Genomic DNA, 20714 nt, shown 5'->3' with positions numbered 1-20714 from the left:
TAAAGCATTAATACTGGCAGCATCATTCAGTGCCAATGGATGAATCGTCCTTACAGAAAAGTTCAAAGTTTAAAAACTTTCGCAAAAGTAATTAAATGTATAAGCATAATCCTCGATGACAATATTTTTGAAAGGAAAGAAAAAGAATGAGAAAGTTTTCGCTTGATAGGAAGGAGGCACATGGTGTGGAAGTGGAAAGAGTGCTGGGTGCTGAGTCAATATGACCAGGCCTGGTGCTTTCCTGGGTTGATGCCAGAGTTAGGCCACATGCGTGCTCTAAGATGCTGGGAATCCAAATAAATTGAGTTAAAGTAGTGGGGGCGCTTTCTAAAAATTATTATTATTACATTTTAAAGATATGAATATAAGTCAATGATAGGAAAAGAGAAAATAACCTTTTAGAGTTCATTTAACTGGTATATTTAAGAATTTCAATTTATTAGCCACATGGTAGTTTATTAAAGTCAAGGAAATATGAAGAACTGAGCTGTCTCTACCAGGGATCAGCTTGTTCTCGGCATAAATACTTTCTGGCAGGTGACCAAGCAAGGAGTCAGGCAAACTGGGGGGTGAGGCAGGGGTGGGTGGAGGGAGGGCCGAGTCTCCAGCACCTATGATGAGTGGGTCTTCTTGCCTCATCAGATGACCTGGGGGGAAGCATTTAACCTTTCGGCCTGAAGTTTCCCCATCCTAGATGAAGCAAGGCCACACTTAATTGCCACCTACCTCCTCAGAGATGACCTTGTATTTCAAGATCATGTAAAGATAGGTACTTTTTAGCCACAACACGTACACACATATCAGTATGCTTAAACCTGAGCCAGCATTTTGGCGCATGTAAAAATCCATTTACTCTAGATATTTAAGCTCCTTTTCCTGATGCTCCCTAATAAACGGATAAGGAGATATTTTGGGCGGAGGGGGATGTTGGTACCTATAATTTTGCTGTCTGTGCATAAATATACAATTTTGAGTAGTCACTTTTCTACTAGTAGAACATGAGTAACTTTGTTGACCACTTCAGAAACTAAGCTGAACCTTTTTACTCATCCATTTCATGATGCGTCTCCTCAAAATGAGTCTGATTACTTCTCCCACGTTTGAGTCTTTTTCGTTCATGTCAATCTTTACTTCCAAAAATTCCTTCCGGAGCTTTTTAACAAAGTACAGAAGAATAATCATCAGCATCACGAACATCATCATACTATTTCAGAGTCCCGTAGGGTACCATTACTAAGAGCTTTTTCTAATAGAATTATATCCCATGAGGATGAGACAGGGCCTCAGAAGTGATGAAGAAATGGGCTCCAGAGAACATGAATGATCAGTCCAAGTGAACACAGGTATATGGAGCAGAATCAAAGTCAGACAACTTGATTACTTTTAAAAGTTCTTTCATCTGTACCGTAATTTATTTGATTCTCACAAGACTCTGCAAGGTAGGCAGGTGTAGATGACCATTAAATATGTGTATACAGGAGCCAGCCCAGTGGCACAGCGGTTAAGTTCACACATTTTGCTTCTCGGCAGCCCGGGGTTCACCGGTTCGGATCCCGGTGCAGACATGGCACCGCTTGGCAAAAGCCATGCTGTAGTAGGTGTTATAGAGGAGGAAGACATTCCCTCTACCCTCTGTGGGTTCTTCTGGCCAGAGAATGAATTAAATTCACATGAGACAGAATAGCAGGAGAAAATTAAACAAAGCTTTATAACATGCGTACATGGGAGAAGCTCAGGCAAGCTGAGCAACTCGCCAAAATGGCTGAAGCCCCCACCTTAAATATCATATCCAGCTAAAGACAAAGGAGGATGTTGGGGGTGGGGAGAGTCAGTTACAGGAGGTTACCAGAAACAGGAATAAGACTATTATGCAGATTTAAGTCCTTGCCTTTGGCATTGATTAAGAGTTTCTAGAGATAAGGTCATCCCCATCTTCTTCATCTTCTTCCTAGTACAGAGAGGGAGGCACCTTTACAGATGGAGATTTCCTTTACAATGTAAATGTCTCCTAACAAAAGGCAAGCAAGTTCCACCCCTCAGAGCCTCCTTTTCTGTCTGCAGTTTATTAAAAACAATCAGCCCCAAATAATCCTCATGCCAAAGAGACATATCTTGGGGTGGCCAATTCCAGGCCCCCACAGTGTCCCATATATAAAGTTGAGGAAGATGGGCATGGATGTTAGCTCAGGGCCAGTCTTCCTCAGCAAAAAAGAGGAGAATTGGCAGTAGTTAGGTCAGGGCTAATCTTCCTCAAAAAAAAAAAATGTGTATACAGAAAGCAAACAGGAATCCTCTCCCCTTCTTCCTTTCCATCAAGGGCTCTCTCTCGTCCAGCTCATTGGAATTGTTACAATGGAGAGTGAATTCCAAGGAAGGTAAGGGATCTAGAAGAGGATTTTCCAAACATCTAGTAGAGACCCAAAAGTTGATTGTTCAATCAATTCCCTGGGTCCCAATAAACATTTACTGCAATGACTGAAAACTATGACAATGCATTCACTGAGAGTAAATACTGATAATGTACCTATCTCAATAAGCGTTATTTCTTGAAAATTAGCCTCAGCCATATTGTTGCATGTATGTGTTCAACACAAACGTACACATATACACACATATACATATAAATGTAAATACTGTCTTGCTTTGTAAAAAAAATTGTTCTTACTAGGAATCAGGATTACAGAAGCTTAAAATTAGCCACTAGTCTAGAAGTTTCAGGGTGTTACCTGCAACCTATTTAGGTCTTAAGAAAGGTAATCAGGGGCCAGCCCGGTGGCACAGCAGTTAAGTGTGCACGTTCCACTTCAGTGGCCTGGGGTTCACGGGTTCGGATCCTGGGTGCAGACACAGCACTGCTTATCAAGCCACGCTGAGGTGGCATCCCACATGCCACAACTAGAAGGACCCACAACTAAAAATACACAACTATGTACCAGGGGGCTTTGGGCTTTGGGGAGAAAAAGGAAAAATAAAATCTTAAGATTTAAAAAAAAAAAAGAAAGATAACCAGTCTATTGCTTGGCAGTGAAGGTAGAGTTTGGAGTAGAAAGTACAAATATAATGGGGTCGGAACAGAGCTGGGTTTGAATTTTCGCTCAAGTTTCTATAAAACATTGGCCAAGTTACGTATGTCATCTGTAAAGTGGGCTAATTCAACCTATTTAACATGGTAGTTGTGATAATGTGCAATAATTCTCTATGAATTAGAACCTTTCCCACCCTCTGCTCTTCCTTCTTCAATCTGCTCATACCATGAGGTGACAGGTATAAACAGGAAATGTCCTTGTTCGTACCTAAATCTCTTGGATTACACAAAGGAGTAATGCCTTGGAATATGGCTGCTGAGTAATGAATTGGGGAGGTCACTTCTGGCAGGTGGGGTGATGGGGACGACTCAGTTTTGATAATAAAGGTAGTAATAACAGAAATAACGATACCATTTAGTAAAAATCTGCTCTAGGGCAGGTATTGTTCTTGACACTTAAAAAGTATTTTATTTAAACTTTAAGTAGAATTTATGACTTCTTACCACCATCCAATTCTCTCACCCTGCTCGTTTCCCATTTCAGGACTCTGCTACGTCCAATCATTTGTTCAAGCTACCCACCTCGGGGACCTGCTTCCTTCCTTCCCATCCCTCGCCATCACTCCTATCTAAACCAGGCATAAACCCTGTTGCCTGTACTTCCTAAATATAAGTCAAATTCATCCACTTCTCTCCATCTCTGCTGCCACTGCCTTAGTCCATACTACCACTGTCTCTTACAATATTTTATCTAGATCAGCGCTTTTCAAAATGTGGACCCCAAAACAGAAGCATTGGAATTACCCAGGAAGTTGTTAGAAATGCAAATTTGTGCCACCCGCCCCACCCCCACCAAACCTATGGAGGTAGACACTCTAGAGGTGGGACCAGAGATCAGAGATCTCTATTTTAACAAGCCCCTCCCCCCAGGCAGTTGTGATATCTGCTCAGATCTGAGCCACTTGGAACTATAGGCATGTCTGAATAAGGACAAGGAAATACATTGCTGAGGAAATGTGAAGTTTGAAAATAGAATATATTGAAAAACTGTACCAATGGATTCTTTTTAAAAATTAATTGGTAAAAGAAACTGTCATGAGATAAGTGAATGAAGATGCCAAAATCTGATATTTGGTTTTAAAGGGCAGACACTCAACACTGGAATTAAAATGTATTATCCATAAGAATAGTACATGTTTTGGGAAAGCAGCTTCATTTGAATTCCTATTTTAAAAAGACAACACATTTTCTGCAGAGAACTTATGAGATTAAGCAGCGACTAAATCTGAAAGATTATAGAGAGTTCAACTTCTCTCTTACCATACTCCCTTCTGAAATTGAGTAATGAAAATAGATAAACTCAATTAATTTTTGGCTACAGTCAGTAACCCTCCCTGGCACTCACAGGGCATTCCCAGTGCCTCAGGGAACCAACTGCAAGGAAAGACTGAAATGCTAAAATGTTTTTCCCCTTGACAATCCCAAACAAATTTTTTTCCACAAATGCCTTAAAGGTGAACCAAGCCAGGCAAAAGCGTTACTTCTTTAAAAGCCCCTTCATCACAGAGTACTGAGTCAGACAAAAGAGAAAAGAGCTAAGAGCAAACTAAAGAGAAATTAGAACAAAGTGAAGACAGGCTAGGGAGAAAAAGTAAATAAGCGAAGTGGGGATGCGGGGCTATAAATACTTTTCTCTGAAATCTCTTCTTCCACTCTGATAAGCAAAGCTGCCAGCCTAGCCAGTTCAGTTTTCCTCTGTGTTGAGACTATGTAAACACCAAGATTCTGCCTGGGAATTATCCTGTCAGGCATAACAGCACCATGACGGAGATTTCATTTTACATAGTAGGGTGAGACTAGATAATTTCTAAAGCCATTTGTAATTCTGAAAGACAAGGATTCTGAACTATTTGGTAAGACATCTTATAGACAAGGAGCCAAAAATTCTGCGTGGGTTGCCAACATTGAATTCACAGTGTTTAAGGCAAAGAACTAAAAGACTTCAACTCATGTAAAATTACTTCTGAATTCAGATGAGAGCAATGTCTCCTGTAGAGAGCTGTGAGGTTATGCGAGAGCAATCTGACACTTAAGGGGAGAAAAAAAGGCAGCGTGGAGAGGGGACGAGCTTTGGAATCATGCTCCCTGCTATTTATCTTTTTAGCTTAGGAGGGTGTCACAAAACAATAAAGAAATGTGTTAATAAGAGACCAGAGATTATGTTAAATATTTCTCAATTATGCAAGAGAAGGCTTAGCAGCACAGCTGAGAAATATCACCCACCAACCAAATTGTTTCATCAATCTTGTCTATTTTATAAACGTTACCCCAGGAGAATGCCTGCTTGGCTCTATTGCTTAAACATACTTGTGAAAAATATTTTTCTCCACTAAATTTATTTATTTATTTATTTTTAATTTTTTTTAAAGATTGGCACCTGGGCTAACAACTGTTGCCAATCTTTTTTTTTTTTTTTCTGCTTTATCTCCCCAAACCACCCCCACCGTGCATAGTTGTATATCTTAGTTGCAGGTCCTTCTAGTTGTGGGATGTGGGACGCCGCCTCAACGTGGCCTGACGAGCGGTGCCATGTCCGCACCCAGGATCTGAACCCTGGGCCCCTGCAGTGGAGCGCGCAAACTTAACCACTCGGCCACTGAGTCGGCCCCTCCACTAAATTCGAAAGCTCCAGTTGAAACTGTTGCTCTGCTTCTTTGAGTTGCCATAATATTATGTACATAGGATAAAAGATTCTCACTCACATCATTAATCCTGGTAACCGTAGAAGATTATTACAATCTTAGCCAGAGTTGAAGTACTATCCAAAATACCTTGGTTGAACAACAACAAAAAAAGTTAATTTATGATTAATGACATTTGGGTATGACCAAAAAAAGGGGGCATTGAGCTGAGTAAACCGTGCTGGGAAAAATATGTGTTCACTCATTAAAACAAAGAAAAGTGTGATATCCTTTTTACTACTCATTTTTTGAGTCATGTATTTACTATATAAATTACTTGAGGAAGAACCATGAGTGTTAGATGCACTGGCCAGCCGGTGTAAACTCAGCATATGGCTCTGCTTTATTCTGTTCTGGATTTTTCATGGAGAAGCTAACACGTTAGATTACAAGCAGCAAGATTTTTATACTAGTAAAATTTGTCTCTGGCTGTTAAAAAGACACAGGCCTATTCCTATTCCTGAAAAAAGAAGTGAAGAGGGAAGAAAGAAGAAAGAAAAGAGGGGTTGGGGAGGGGAGGAGAGAGAGAGAGACGGAAAGAAAGAAAGAAAGAGAGAGAAAGAAAATTTAAAAATCTCTCAACTTCCCCTTCAGCTATAAAATTCTATCATTTTGGGATCTCAGAAACATATCTTCCTTCGCACGCAATCTAAGGCCCCTCCTTTCCCTGTATAGTAAGTCTCTCAGGCTCCCCCCAAGTCATTCAAAGCCATTTTCCTCTTCTGGGTACTTTCTTTCAAACTGAATTTCCTGTGGCACACACAGAGGCACGGGTGCACTCGCACACACACACACACTCACACACACACGCACAAAGGCTCAGTGATCTCGGTTTTTCTGAGCCACTTTATACAATTGAAGATATAAATAAATGAACTCGGTGAAGAACTCATCAAAAGAGGTGGCGCCATGTGAATGTCTCAATGAGCTTCTCACATATGGAGATAGTCATTTGAGTGACAGGACATTGGGGTCATGGCTATTGCTTTAAATAGTGCCTTGGTCCAGCTTAGTGAGACAATTCCCTGTTTAGGGAAGCACATAACGTGTTCTGTTCCTATGGTTAGTGCTGAATGAGGTTTGAAATCTAAAAGAAATATTAATATGGATAAACAGGCACCAGATTTTCTGCACCATTTCCCTCTTGATGAACACAAATATTTTTAAAGGAACAAAAACTGGATTGTCTAGGCATAATTTTTTCCTATGCCTTATAAATGAAACAACTAGGTGCTGGCTACTCTTTATCTAATGAATGTTCTCAAAAATCAGATGATGTTGATTCCAATAGCAAAGAGACACTTAACAAAGGACCCTTGTTCTAGAAATGAGGTCATTCGGACAGTCTATCCATTAAGAAAAAGCCTATTTTGCTTTCAGAGGTCACCTATTGGGGCAGGAAATCCATCTTTCAGCCAGTGGACTAACATCTGGCCTAAGTCTTCTGAGCTGAAATGTCAATTTCCTGGTCTAAATAGAACACACATGAAAGAAAAAAAGATGAAAAATACAAATCTTCATTCGCTGAAGAATTCTTCAACAGTAGCATAGATGATAAGAATTCTCCAAAAAAGACCTACTCTTTAGTGATCAAGCAAATAAAAAACAGTAAAATGCCAGTACGAAAATTTTATTTTTTTCTGTAATAACTACTGAAAGGCAAAATTAAGAGCCTAAACCTAACAGATAGCAAAGAGACACATCAGTCATTCACAGGCAAATCCATAAATAAATCAACTTTAATCTAGACCAGCTAATCACACTTCATGAGCATTCATCCCAGGCTGGGCAGATTTGAATTATGAGAGGAAGAGACAAAGAAGTTTACTAACCAAATTAGCTGGATAAAACCTAGACAAATTGGAGGACGTTTACCCAACATAAGAACATAATCTTTTAATTTTTTCTTTTTCTTCTTCCCAAAGCCCAAAACATGGTTGTATATTCTAGTTGTAACTCCTTCTGGTTCTTCTATGTGAGCCGCTGGCACAGCATGGCAACTGACAGGTGTTGTGGTTCCATGACCCGGAAGCAAATCCAGCTGCTGAAGCAGTGACTGTAGAACTTTAACCACTAGGCCATCAGGTCTGGCTCAAAAGTAAGCTTTTAAAGCTGATTAAAAGTGCCATATGGGGCTGGCCCCGTGGCCAAGTGGTTTGCACACTCCACTTCTGCCACTTTGGTGGCTCAGGGTTTCGCCGGTTCGGATCATGGGTGCAGAAATGGCACCACTCCTCAAGCCATACTGAGGCAGCACCCCACATAGCACAACAAGAAGGACCTGTAACCAGAATATATAACTATGTACTGGTGGGCTTTGGGGAGAAGCAGCAGGAAAAAAAGAAGATTGGCAAAAGATCTCAGCTCAGGTGCCAATCTTTAAAAAAAATAATGTACCATAAAATACTGAATGTATAATTTTTCTAAATAAGCCACTCAATTTGTACTACTTTTTGTACTCTTTGAGAATATTCTATAATTTGACTAGTCTTTCTCTTACTGTTTCAAATTAGAGAGATTTTGTTGTGTCCATCATTGGTTGATTCATTCATCATGCAATAAATATTGAGTGCACTTACAGCTGGTATCGTGTTAGGTAGCGACAAAAGACAGCCCCGGTTTTCAGGACCACCTAATCTAGTGAGAGAGATAGAAAAGTAATTACCTGTCACACATACACAACAAGAGGTGCTCAGAGGAGAGACTGGTCAACATGGTGGACAGTGAGAAGAGTTCACAAAGGAGGTGATTCTTGTCAATGATTTGAAGACCACAGAGTTCACCAGCCAGTCAAGGAAGGAAAAGGAAAAGCATTCCAGTCAAAAGGAAAAGGCTGGAAGATTTAAACAGAGTGTGAAGTCCTCATTTGGAAGGTGGGATAGATTGTGAGAGGCAGGAAGCAGTAACAGGGATGGATGGCCCTGTATGCCAAGCAAGGAGTGGGGAGTTTATTTATTTAGACACCTTCCAGTATTGTGCTTTACTGTAACTCTGCCCCTTTCTCTTCCAATCAAAGAAGCAGAGTAGAAATGCAGATGTGTGATAAATTTTGATTACATCTTACCAGTTATGTGTGTGATATAAGCAATATGGAGTCACTGAAGGTTTTAAGCAGGGAAGTGTTAAAGTGTCCAAATTAATTAATTAATGGTGGCAATGCAGAGCCTAGAAGAAGGTGAAATTTGAGACAAGGCAACTTTTATGAGTCATGCTACTACCCTAGGCAATAGATTGGCACCTGAGCTAACAAGTGTTGCCAATTTCTCTTTTTTTTTTCTGTTTGCTTTTTCTCCCCAAATCCCCCCCAGTACATAGTTGTATATTTTAGTTGTGGGTCCTTCTAGTTGTGGTACGCGGGATGCTGCCTCAATGTGGCCTGATGAGCAGTGCCATGTCCGCGCCCAGGGTCCGAACCGGTGAAATCCCAGGCTGCTGAGTGTGTGAACTTAACCACTCGGCCACGGGGCTGGCCACCGCCCCCCCAGCTTTATTGAGATATAATTGACATATAACATTGTGTACACTTAAGATGTGTAACATATTGATTTGATACATTACAAAATGTCTCCCACCATAATAGTAGCTAACATTTCTATCACATCCCATAATTATCATTTCTTTTGTGAGGTGAGAACATTTAAGATCTATTCTCTTAGCCACTTTCAAGTATATATTATTGTTAATTACAATCACCATGCTGTACATTAGATCCCCAGAACTTATTTGTCTTATAACTGGAAGTTTGTACCCTTTGTCCAGCATCTCTTCTTTTCTCCCACCCCCAGCCCTTGATGACCACCATTCTGCTCTGTTTCTATGAGTTTGACTTTTTTAGATTCCACATCTAAGTGGTATCATACAGTATTTGTCTTTCTGTCTGACTTATTTCACTTATTGTAGTGCCCTCAAGGTCCATCCGTGTTGTGTCAAATGACAGGATTTCCTTCTTTCTCCTGACTGAATAATATCCCATCATATATATGTCACATCTTCTTTATCCATTCATCTGTTGACAGAGACTTAGGTTGTTCCCATGTCTTGACTATTGTGAACAATGCTGCAATGAACATGGGAATGCAGATATCTCTTTGAGATCCCATTTTCATTTCCTTTGAAGATATACTCAGAAGTGGGATTACTGGATCATATGGTACTTCTATTTTTAAGTTTTGAGGAAGCTCCATGCTGTTTTCCATAGTCTCCACCAACATAGTTTTCATATATTCTCAACAACAGTGTACAAGGATTCCCTTTTCTCAGGTTTCTTTATTTTTTGAAAGAGCCGTGTTGACTATGATGGCTAATAAGGAATGGATTCCATTGGTGTAAGTGAGAATGGAAAACCAGAAAGACAGGACTTGGGGAACACCAGCATTCCTGAGAATAGCATAGGGAAATGACCCAATGTCCGAGGGAGAGAGGTCCCAGAGGTAGGAGGAGGATCGTGATGGCAGGATGTCAAGGAAGGCGAGAATTACAGGAAGGAGAGAGGGATAAACGAGCAGTGTCCAACATTATGGAAAGTCAACAAGAGAAGTATCAACCGAATACTCATTCTGGGGGTCAATGGTAATCTTACTTAGCCAGTGCAATTTCAGTGTCAGGGGAAGGAGTAGAAGCTAGATTGCAGGGGATTGAAAAATGATAGGAGAAAAATGGTTGAAGAAAGCTCACAATCAGAGGGGATCACAAGGTTTGAAGAGGGGTTTTTAAGGAGGTGAAAGATTTGAGCAAATTTATAAGCTAAGCAGAAAAGAACTAGTAGAGAAGGAGAGATTAAAAATTTAAGAGAGGGTACCACTAAAATAAGATCCCAGAGGAGGTGATGGTGATAGTAATAATAATTTACATTTTTAAGAAATTATTGTTGTGGGGCTTCTCTAGTACAGAGGCCAAATAGACTACTCCTTTCCTGTTAACACATTTTTCCTACCCAATAATATAACAAAATTCATCAGATTTAAGCATTCTAAGAATTACATTATAGTCATATTTCCCCGAAGCTACACTCAGACAATTTTCAGTGGATTTTAGAGTTTTCACAAAATCCTTATTCATACATTTCAGATATTTCGGTTCATTAAATATTTACTGACTGTCTATTCTGTACTGAGCATTGGGAATGTGACAATAAGTCACAGATCCTGGTCTTGATAAACTTAGTCTAGTGAGGGAGACAGACATAAACAAATATTCTCGACCTAGTGTGATGGAAGAATGCACAGGTCCTTTATGAACAGAGAGACCGATGGTCGTTGCAGCCTAGGGTTAATGTCTTGACGAAGCCTGAGTTAATGTCTTGAAGGAAGAGTCAACATTAGCCAGCCACACAGCGACTAAGCTGGTTTCAGGCTATGAGAACAACAGACGTAAAGGCACAAAGACATAAAATAACACTGTGTGTTGGAGGAGCTTGGAGCTCTCTGTTTTAAGAAATGCTAGCAAAGGAATGGCTGGATCCAAGGTCCGAGGTAGGTGGGTGGTCAGCCACACTGCACCCTGTGTGTTGTAAGCTAAGGAGGTTAGTCTTCATGCTCTAGAGGAGCTCATTCTTTGTCTTTTGATGCTTCTTAATTTCCTTTCTGAAATGGTAACCTTCATTTTACTTTCAAAGTGCACCATGGACCACTGCCAGGCCCTGGGCCGAGTGGGTAATTCCAGAGCTTGCAATAACAGAGTGCACACGAAAAGCCGTGGGCACATTAGGGAGAGAGTAAAATCTGGAACACTTCACTAAAGTGCAGGTCATACCTGCCCAAAGGCCATGCTGAATTTTTCTTTTTCTTTCTAAATTAGTATATGGGCCACCCCCTTGATATTTTCTCACAGTACCCGTCAGCTTTACGCACAGGATCTTGTCCCAGGCCTCCCCGTCAACTCTGAGATCTGAACTAATTCACCATCTCCCTGGCACTCAGTGTCCTTAACTCTAAAATGAAAGGGGTGAAAAGAGATATTTGAGGTCTCTTCCATTTGCAACATTCTGTAATGTGAAAAGTGGGTGTTTAGTTATAGGAATTGGCTTAGGGAATAAGGAATAAAGACGTAAGGAGGCACTAAAAGTCTGGGGAGCAGGAAAATGTCTTTCCTGCTTGGTGGAAGTTATTTATCTAATGGATGGGGTAAGCCATCTGGAAGATAACCCATATAAGAAATGGCTTATGCATGCATTCTTGATGAGACTAGAGTGTTCCTCAATTCTCCAACTAGAAATCAAGCATTATCTTCATGAAGGTGGCAATGGAATGTGATTGATGTAAAGAAAATTATAATTATAAATTGGTACAAGATTCAGAAATTTGGCAGGATGCATCAAAATCCATAAAAATGTTCAGATCTTCTGACCCAGTATTTACATTCCTGGGAATCTATCCTACTAAATTAGTGGAAAGAAATAAGAACCTCTGTGCTCAGTGGCTTATTATTGCAGTTTTTATAATAATGAAAATTTGGAAAGAAGCTACATCTTCCACAGGAGAAGAATGGTCAAATAAATGATGATACTGAAAGCTAATATCTACTGATTAAAATATTAATGTAAAGAACATGTAACGGCATGGGAAAATAGCCTCTGTATGAAAAGCTTAACTACGAGAAACCAGGAGTGTGTGTGCACAGACGAGAACCTGCAAATAATCTATGCCAGTGTTTGCAAAATAATAGGAGCTCAATAAATACTTTTTGAACAAATGAATAAGTGAATGTAAAGTGAAAATTGGCAGTACATTAGGATGGTGGGATTTTAGATTAAATTATCACTGAAAATTTTTCTGTGCTATTCCTATAAACACAATGCAAGTTAATGCTAATAGCTAACATTTATTGTTTACTGTGCACAGACACTATCCTATATAGTATATATTTTGTAATGTTACCTATTCATCAGCTTCTGAAACATGCCACTACCTTTCTACCTCCAGATTCAAGTCATCCTGGAGCCATATTCAATGCCAGCCTGATACAGAAGTGCTCTAACAGTCTGATGAATGAATGAATGAATGAATGACTCAATCAATCAATACTTCAGTGAATGAGAGTCACAGAGACTGAAGCCCAGGTTACTAGTGCCTTAGACCACAAGGTCTGTGTGTGAAGTATGAGCCAGAATTTTCAGTACTCACTCAAAAGTCCTAGACTTCTAGATTCTCTATTTTAAGAATTGCGGGAATTGGGAGGATTGAGTTCCTGAAGCTGAAAGACAAAGAAAGAGTTCTTCTCAAAATCCAGGCTCAGAAAGCTCAGCAAGCCTGATACCCAAGATCATTCGTGAATGCCTCACTGTTAACCGATGGAATGTGCTGCGAAAGGTTTACATATTTTCGCATTTCCAAAAAGGAACCGGAATGCACTATGGTACATTTTTAAGGAACGGAACCTGCATGGATCCAGCATCCAATGAAAGCAAGCAGGAGCCGTGGGCAGTCACGCTTTCAAAAGGTTTTCTCAATATTTCCGCAAACCTCCTCAGTAATAACAAATATTCAGGAACCACCTCTTTTGATCTACCCATAGTGTTTAACTTTCCTGGTTTTGCAGGTTTGATGATAAACATGATGCCTCAAGTTAACAGGAGCTCTTTATTACACTGAATTTTGTCCTTGGCTTATGCACGCCCGGGTTTTGTGGAGGCCACTGGAATTGCTCTTCTGCATCCAAGAGAAGGATTTAGCCTTTGGTTAGAAACCCAAGCAATTTCACCCTTGATTTTTCTTGGATAGAGTCTACCTTCTTTACTATTCGCCTCGAGCTTTTCCACGGAAAGACGTTATTTTTGAAGTTGCTCTGTGCCATTGGCTATTTCTCCTGATTTCTTCCCTTTCCAGGTGACTCAGAATGGAGTTCAGTCAGCCAGGTGCCATGTCTGATCCCCATTCTACTCCTCGAGGCACAAATGGCAGTATTTTCAAGCACTGCGATCTTGTGGTTCTATTTCAGTAGCTTATGTGACATAAAGAGCCTCATTCTGATCTTTCGTGCTTACATACACTCAAGATACACACCTTCTCCCATCATTCTGTAATCTCTGACTGCGCCAGAGATTGGCCACCTCGGAAAAGCAATAATAAATACTATGTGAATCATCTCAACATACGGTGGCTGGCTTCTCCCGGAAATATTTATAATCTATGAAGGAAAACCAGCAAAACATTTCATAAACCAGTGGTGTCAAACACCACTCTCTCTCTTCGTCTATAAAATAAAATGCCCAGCTTTCAGTGCCTATGAGAAGAACACTTGAGAGTCCAAACGCACACTGCCCAGTATTTCCTGAGAGCCTTCTTTTGACCTTAGATGCATTCTGGGCAAGCCAATTAATCTGGGCACCATGCCCTGAAGTGGGCCGTGTGCTGCTCCATGTTAATAACAACATGACATATATCTATGCCTTGTACCCACTTAATTTGTCCCTGGCTAGAATGCATGAGCTTTTATTTGTGCTATTATCATCATATCCTGTCTAGACTGAAAACAGCTACAGAGCGGCTCCCTTCGTATTCAGTGAATTAAAAATAAAGAGGCTGGTCTGCCCCACGCTGTCCCAGCCAGGAACTGTGGTAGGTTTTCACTCAGCCTCTCCCATCTAAAATGGGAGACACAGAGGGAAGACCATGGAAGCTGCTTCTAACTGGAAAAACCTAGATAAGAATAAAACAAGGTTCAGTGGTAAACATGGTGATCTGACTCCAGCACTATTATATTTTAAGTAAATCACTTGGAAAAATAGTGAAAGTTTTAAATCAAGCTAGGCAGATGTAACATTTGGACTCTGTTTTGATTCCAGTTTGAAAACACTGGTGTGCCAGGAAATCTGTGAACAAAAGGATTACTGTGTCCTCAGAGTTGTGAGGGGAACAAATCTACTGGGCCACAGCACAGGAGTCAGGAGGGCAGAAACATTCCGGGGTGGGACAGGTTGCTCTTATTTCTGAGATTTTGACAGGCAAGAAGGCTGTTACAGTCAAGGTAAGAAAATCCTTTAAATTTAAATTAGTTTGAATTTATAGAACACTCATCAATCAATGGGGTCACTTGCATCAGAAAAAAACCCCCAAACTGTCCATTGAAAGGTTCACCAAAGGATCTAAGGTGGTGGTTGAGTACAGATACTTTGGCTTGAGATATACCAAGTTCATCTTGCAGCCAGAATGCTCTAAGCCTCACTTTCTTCGATTATAAAATGGGGTTTATGATTGTGTCTATGACACAGAGTTGATGAGAGGAATAAATGAGATAGTTTGCAAAGAACTTGACGCTATCAGTGGCACATAGTAAATGATCGATAAAAATATATTAGCTACTTTTATTGTTATGTGGAAAAGCGCTTAATACAGTATCTACCTGGCGTAAATGGAGCAACGAATAAATAATAGTGGTTATTAAAATATTCATTTCAATTCTATTTAATACTAATCATAAATGGTAGACCTCTTAATTACTTGAAAGTTTGCAGATAATTAACTGCTTTCTAACAAAATCATCCACATTATTCTTCATTAATAGACTTGGGGCTTAGGAGACAATAGAATATTCTAAATCCTTCCATTCTTTCTTGTTCCTCCTCTTCAGCTAAGGCACAGTAATAATGCTGGGTGGAGAAGAAAGAAGGAAAATAGAAAGATATCTATTTCCAAAATTTGTTTGAGTGTCTAAAATGAAAACGTATGCCACTGATTATCAGGAAATGACCATGAATGTCTTAGAAAGAACCCCTAGACTCAGGCACAAAATAATATGCTCAGTGGGCTCAGTCAGTTCCTCATTACCATATAAATTGTTTTCAAGTCTGATCTAATAGGATGTGATTAATAATTAGAATTTGTTTCTTCCAAGAAGCTGAATGATTGAAGGGAACCCAATACACTTTGAAAGACCATTCCTAAATTGATCGCGTTGTGTTTTTTGTTTTGTTTTGTATAAACAAAAGTATTCTAATTAGTGTGCAGGGTCCTCACAGACGCTGAGTGGGGAGGTATGTGGCTGTAGTCTTGGCATTGCCTGCGTTCACTCCAGGAAGTGGGGCTGCATCTACTCACCATATGGCTTATGAAATGAGAATTGCAAAAATTACGGCTGCTCAGGGATGGGACTTCCAACCCCGCATTGTTTATACTCTGATTAGAATACCTGGTAGGCTCCGGGGACTGCTTGAGCTTCTTCCCAGCCCTTCTCACTTTTCTCTTTGGACCATTTCTGAGATGCACAAGCTCATTTCTGGTATAAAGTTAATGCAACCTGAATTGCTTATGGAAATCTGGACAGGAAAACACTGAGCTTATGCTGAAGGTAATTTTCAGAGGAACCAGATTTCTTTGTTCATATTGTCCCAAATTCAGAGCTATGCAAAACGGGGGAAGAACTGGCAAGTTAGAGAAAATAAAACCAGCAAAATCAGCCCTTTGATTGGAAGTTATCACAATGTGCTCTAGCCTGTTGACACAATTACAGCGTTTGCTTCTCTGCCAGAAGGAGCAGGTAGCAGTTTCTAATTCTGTTGCCCACCCTAAACCAGGCATGCAGCCGCACATGCACAGTCACCAAAGCCCTTGTCAATTAGAAACGACATTATAACGACTTCCCATCTGCTCTACAAATGTCAATAGACTTGTGCCACCTGTTGAGGGGTAGTGGGGACAGCAGAAGGGTAAAGAGTCTCAACACAGGTTTGTATGTTTATACAAACAAAGAGCCACTTCATTCAACATTCTTCCTCTGCTTCCTCCTTCGGTTGCCCTTCTTTGCCAGAAATCTTTCGAATAGTTTTGCAGTGGTATTTTGCGCACAGAAGAGTGTTGGTTGTATTTAAACACTTTGCCCCAAGCAGCACAGGGCAGTGAAAAGCATGCGCTGTGTCTCAAATAGTAGAAAAATGAACAGCTTTAAGTTATTCTTGACTCATCCTCAGCATGCATTCACAGATAAGCATGAAGAAAACTGCAGCCAAGAGGTTTTAAATTTGACCTAAAGATGAATTTTCTCGGGGTAAACAGTAAGACACTGGAATGGGCGTAGAGAAGATTATGAGAGCTCTTTTCCAAAGTCTGGACATGAGGAGATTATGTCAGAATCAGGATGCCATGTCAGCTGACACGATCTCCCATCCACCTTCCCAGCTTCTGCTCACCTAGTCCCCATCTACAATCTCTCAGCCCAGCGTTGAGGTTTGGCTCAAATGGTGTCTCCTTCCTCGGCCTCTAATTCCCATGACCGGTTTTTTGGGGGACAGGGGTGTTTTTTTCCGGTTATCATTTGGAGTGTCTCTCTTCAATCACTCCACACCTCACTGGATCTCTGTCTCCTGACACTTAACCCGTCCTTCAAAACATGAGCAGATGACACCTCCCCTGGGAAGGTTTTTTTGGCAGTACTACCCTCTCCCCTAGAAGCTTCCTCAGCCTTTTCTGTGATCCCAGAGACGCATCCTGCAGACCCCACTCTCAGAGCACTTGTCACACTGCATTTTAATTGCTAGTTTCCTTGACCATCTGGTCTATTAGACTGTGAGCTGCCTGAGGGCAGGAACTCCATGGGTTTTTCCCCTTGTTATTCTTAGTGCCTAGCACAGTGCCTGGACATAAAAACTTCCCAGTAAAGAGTAATAATAATAATCAAAGCTTATGGAGTACTTCCTATATGCCAGGCACTGTTCTCAGCATGTTAATAATAGAAACTATCTCCTAAGGTTTCTGGAATTGACTTAGATAGTGAATATAAAGGCACATCCAAAGCCTGGTACAGAGGAAATGGTCAATAAACTAATTTTGTTTCACTCATTATGTCATTTAATTCTCAGGACATATTTTTTCTGCTGTGCTACTACTATTTTTTTCTCATTTTCAGGGAGGAAATGGATATTTACAAAAGTTCAGAAACTCGCCTAAGGTCACTCCCTCAGCTTTAAGTGCCAGAACAGAGTTTTGTTTGTTTTGTTTTAATATCACCGTTATAGTTTTCCACAACTGAGGACTACTTATTGTATTACTTCTTTTTCTTCCAAGTCACATTTACGGAGGTATAATTTACACACAATAAATTTCATGCTCTTTACTGTACAGGGCCGTGAGTTTTACATGTATGTAACACCCGCCACAATCAAGATATGGACAGTTCTATCTCCTGAAGAATTCCCTCATGCCCTGAAGTAGTCAACTCCTCCCCCATTCCCAGGCTTTGGAAAACACCGATCTGATCCCTGTCCTTACTCTTTGACCTTTTCCAAAATGTCATATAAATAGACTCATATAACTTGTAGCTTTCGGAGTCTCCATCCTTTCACTTCGAATTTGAAGTTCATGGAGCTTTTGCAATTCATCCATGTTGCTGCGTGGATCAATAGTTTGTTCCTTTTTATCGCCTGGTGGTATTCCACTGTCTGGATGTACCACAGTTCACTCACTAACCAGTTGGAGTACGCCTGGGTGTTTCCCAGTTTCTGCTGATCATGAGCAAGACCACTCATAAACATTCACAGACAGGCATTGTGTGAACATAGGTTTTTATTTCACTTGGGTAAATACCTAGGAATGGGGTTGCTCCATCATAGGGTAAGTGTGCATTTAATTTGATAAGAAATTGCCAAATTGGTTTTCTGAAGTGGCTGTACTATTTTGCATTCCGATAAGCAATGTGTGAAAAGCCCTTCGTATTACCAGTTGTTTATTTTTTCATTTGGTTTCTTGTTTTTAAGTTTATTTATTTATTTATTTTTGGTTTATTTAAAATTTTTTCTCTGATGGGTATCTCTCTGTGGTTTTCATTTGCATTTCTCTAATGACTAATGATGCTGAGTACCTTTTCATGTGTTCTGTTCGACCTTTTGCCCATTTTAAAAATGTGTGCTTTGCCCATAAAAAAAGAAAATCATCCCATTTGCAACAACATGGATGGACCTTGAGGGTATGATGTTAAGTGAAATAGGCCAGACAAACACCATATGATTTCACTCATATGTGGAAGATAAACTAACACACGGACAAAGGGAAGAGATTGGTGGTTACCAGAGGGAAAGTCAGTGGGGTGGGCACAAGGGGTGAAGAGGCACGTATGTATGGTGGCTGACAAATAATAATGTATTACTGAAATTTCTCAATGTTATGAACTATTACGACCTCAATTAAAAAAAAAAAGAAGTAAACTAGGTAAAAACTTCCAGTTATAAAATAAATAAGTCCTGGGGATGTAATGTACAGCATGGAAATTGTAGTTAATAATACTGTATTGCACATTTGAAAGTTGCTAAGAGAGTAAATTTTAAAAGTTCTCATCACAAGAAAAAAAATTTTCTAACTATGTATGGTGATGCATATTAACTAGAGTTACTGTGGTGATCATTTTGCAATATATACAAATATTGAATCATTATGTCATACTCCTGAAACTAATATGTTGTATGTCCATTATACCTCAATCAAAAAATAAAACCAAAAAAAATGTGTACTTTGCAAATATTTTCTCTCAGTCTGTGGTTGTCTTTTCATTTTCTAGTGTCTTTCAAGTAGAATTTTTACTTTTGATTAAGTCCAACTTATCCATTTTTACTTTTATGGATCTTATTTTATTGCTTTATCCAAGGAATCTTTGTCTAGCCAAGTCACAGAATTTTTTGCTTTCCTCTAAAAACTTTTCTCGTTTTAGATTTTACATTTAGGTCTATGATCTATCTTGAGTTAACCTTTGTGTAAGATGTGATGTATGGCTCGAGGTTCATTTTTTTTCACTCATGGATTTTGAATGGTTACAACACCATTTATTAAAAAGACAAAGCAGAAATCTGAACTCAAGTTTCCCCGATTCTAGAGGTCAAGTTCTTACCATGAACTTCCTTGTACTATGTTTACGTATATTTTTAATCCTCTGCTAGATCCTAAACCCTTTGGCAGACTTCTCTACATCCTCCATAGCACAGTGCCTTGAACATAGTATGTCCTAACTAAATACCCCTGGACGGACTGTTTAATGGCGATGGGATAATAATCTCTCAAACCTGGCCAACCCTTGCTCTCGCCTGCCCAGGAAAGAAACAGTATCCTCATATATGGCGCCTGTGTATTTAGAGCTCTGACTTACCCAGCAGGCAGGCAAAGGTCACCTGTCCAATATTTATAATTGACCTCCATACCCTAAGCCTTTTAATATAAGGATAGAGGAACTAGCCTTTTCCTTCTAGTCTACCAATGGCATGAGGATAATTGCATTTCTTCCGACAGCATTCCAGCCTGATGTACAAGCTCTGGCTCTTCTGAGACATGATCATTTGCCTGTCTGTTCTGACCAGTGGGCAGGGTCAGCTCAGGAGCAATTTGGGGCCAGAACTAGTAGGTGGATGTGGGTGGAGGCGGGAAATATACAACACTAGTATGACTGAAATTAACTGAGGTCTTGTTTCTGATTCTAGAGTAAATAAGCTAGTGTGAGCCAGCCCTTTGCATGAACTTTAGCTCTGTGGATTTATAAGCAACAGTCTTTCTGTAACCTACAGAGGGCAAGGCCAGTAGACCATTGCTTGGCCTTTGCCACTGAAAAGCCTTGCAAAGTCCACCTTAGAGGATGTCCTGTTTTTACCCCATCACTCGTTTTTTATTTTAATAACTTTCAGTTCTCGTCCAATATTCTACAGTCTCTCTTTTCCAAGTAAGCACTAATTCATTTCTGATGGGGTCACTTAGAGGAAGAGAATCTCACAGACTGGAAAGGACAAATTCCATTTTCTAGATATGAGAAACTGGACAGCAAGAAAGAAAAGCAAAAAATACTTCAAAAAGCTACCAAGTATTTGGTGAACAACTGACACGATACAACTTTTTTTGTCCAGGGCCTATTACAGAGTAAATTCTCAGAAATGCCATACTGTTACTGAGTATTATACAATTTTGCTTTTTTTAACAATTTTTTATGGTAAAATGCCATTTATATATATATATATATTTTTTTTTTTTTTGCTGAGGAAGATT

General features: G+C 39.9%; 1 protein-coding gene across 4 annotated transcripts in view; it reads right to left on the bottom strand.

The window, feature by feature from the left end:
- The window catches only part of SASH1 (SAM and SH3 domain containing 1), a 300314-nt gene that overhangs the window by 177777 nt on the left and 101823 nt on the right, over positions 1–20714 (bottom strand). The gene's annotated exons all lie outside the window — the stretch shown is intronic.

This window comes from Equus asinus, chromosome 1 (genome assembly GCF_041296235.1).
Source record: "Equus asinus isolate D_3611 breed Donkey chromosome 1, EquAss-T2T_v2, whole genome shotgun sequence".
NCBI classification, from domain to species: domain Eukaryota; kingdom Metazoa; phylum Chordata; class Mammalia; order Perissodactyla; family Equidae; genus Equus; species Equus asinus.
The sequence above is the reverse complement of the archived record's forward strand: the minus strand, read 5'-3'. Positions and strand labels throughout refer to the sequence as shown.